Source organism: Sinocyclocheilus grahami, unplaced genomic scaffold (assembly GCF_001515645.1).
Source record: "Sinocyclocheilus grahami isolate Dianchi unplaced genomic scaffold, SAMN03320097.WGS_v1.1 scaffold194.1, whole genome shotgun sequence".
NCBI lineage: Eukaryota > Metazoa > Chordata > Actinopteri > Cypriniformes > Cyprinidae > Sinocyclocheilus > Sinocyclocheilus grahami.
In genome coordinates, this window is record NW_015505373.1 from 1,082,221 (window position 1) to 1,084,096 (window position 1,876).

The following is a 1,876-nucleotide window of genomic DNA, read 5'->3' on the forward strand; positions in this document are numbered from 1 at the left end:
CATGTCAACTATTTTGTTTCTCATCTGTTCTTGAATTTCTTTAGATCGCGGCATGATGTGTTGCTCTTTAAGCATGCTTCACTTTGTCAGACAGGTTCTATTTAAGTGATTTCTTGATTCAACAGGTCTGGCAGTAATCAGGCCTGCATGTGGCTAGTGAAATTTAATTCTGCTTTCTAAAATGATGTGGTTAATCACAGTTCTTTCATGATTTAAGAGGAGGGGCAAATATTTTTTCACGTAGGGCCAGGTAGGTTTGGACAGCTTTTTTCCCTTAATAAATGAAATTATCATTTAAAAACTGCATTTTGTATTTACTTGCATTATCTTTGCATAATATTAAAATTGGTTTGATGATCTGAATCTTTTAAGTGTGACAAATATGCAAACAATTTAAAAAATAGGAAGGGGGCAAAAACTTTTTCACACCACTGTGTATATATATATATAGGGCTGCACGATAAATCGCATGCAATATTTAATATGCATCTTGTCAGTAAAGCCAGTTCTGTAATCAACGGTAAATCTCCATCATGTGCATGCTTTCACATGGAGCAGCATTTACTACACAGAGCCATTGTTCAATGACAAGCTGCGCAAAACATGCGCAAAATATGATCGTGGTTTTGTGCAGCTTGTCAGTAAACAACGGCTCTGTGTAGTAAATGCTGCTCCATGTGAAAGCATGCACGTGATGGAGATTTACTGCTGATTACAGAACAGTAGGCTACTTGAGAAGTACTGCATTCTTAACATCAGTCAGTCAAGCATTATATATGATATTCAAGTATTATTTAATGGTAGAACTTTAGTAATTATAATTAAAACCATGTATGAATGCATATTAGTCATTTTAACTGAATGTAGGACTAGTGGTGCTGCTTTTTTGGTTATTCAGTGAGGTTGTCGTTTGCGCATTAGTTCCGCCCACTACCGGAGAACCCGGCAGTTCTTAAAAGCTGAAGAATTCCCAAGGAACTCCATTATTTTGACAGGAAAATACAACAAAGAATATCATTTACATGTAGTGCGTCAATTCTGCATGGTATGCAAGACTCTCTCGCTCGCTCTTTGTGTGTGTGTGAGACAAAGTGGCGGCAAGGTGTGCACCTTTACACTAGAGTTCACAGTACGTCAAATACAGGTGTGCTGCGCATCCATTCAGATGAACTGAGAAATAGCACAGATTGCTTGACAGAGAATGAAACTCTGAAGCTCTCAGTCAGAGTGTTCGGCAAGTGAAAATATATCTGTGCTAAACTTATTCTTAGCCTCCAACTCACACACTGGCAAGTAAAGTCAGAGAATTTATTATCAATTGGCTAATATTAGACATCATTTAGTGAAGATTTAGTCGCATATGTAAGTGATTTACTCGCAATGTAAAAGGGTTGTTACTGACCATTTCCTTGTATCATGCATGCTGCGTATTACTGATATTAACTATATGGCTCCGCATTATCGTCCAGGAAGAACTATTGTTCCAACCATTAAAGATAGATTCAGAAATAACCTGCCTGATTTATCTCAACTGGTCTGTGTACCCATAAATACACATGCACTAGACAAAATGACTAGCAACATGGGCGCTATCTTCTCTAATACATTAGAAGCTGTTGCCCCCATCAAACTGAAAAAGGTTAGAGAAAAACTTACTACACCATGGTACAACAGTAATACCCATTTTCTCAAGAAAGTAACTCGTAATCTTGAGCGCAAATGGAGAAAAACTAACTTGGAAGTTTTTAGAATTGCGTGGAAAAACAGTATGTCCAGCTATAGACAGGCTCTAAAAGCTGCCAGGGCCGAGCATATCCGCACACTCATAGAAAATAACCAAAACAATCCAAGGTTTTTATTTAGCACAGTGGCTAGA

At 37.7% G+C, this 1,876-nt stretch overlaps 1 long non-coding RNA gene across 1 annotated transcript in view; it reads left to right on the plus strand.

The window, feature by feature from the left end:
- Positions 1–1,451: 1,451 nt before the first annotated feature.
- The window catches only part of LOC107594977 (uncharacterized), a 17,081-nt gene continuing 16,656 nt past the window's right edge, over positions 1,452–1,876 (plus strand). Inside the window, exon 1 of the long non-coding RNA XR_001610220.1 lies at positions 1,452–1,463. This is a non-coding gene — a long non-coding RNA (uncharacterized lncRNA). The remainder of the gene's footprint in view (positions 1,464–1,876) is intronic.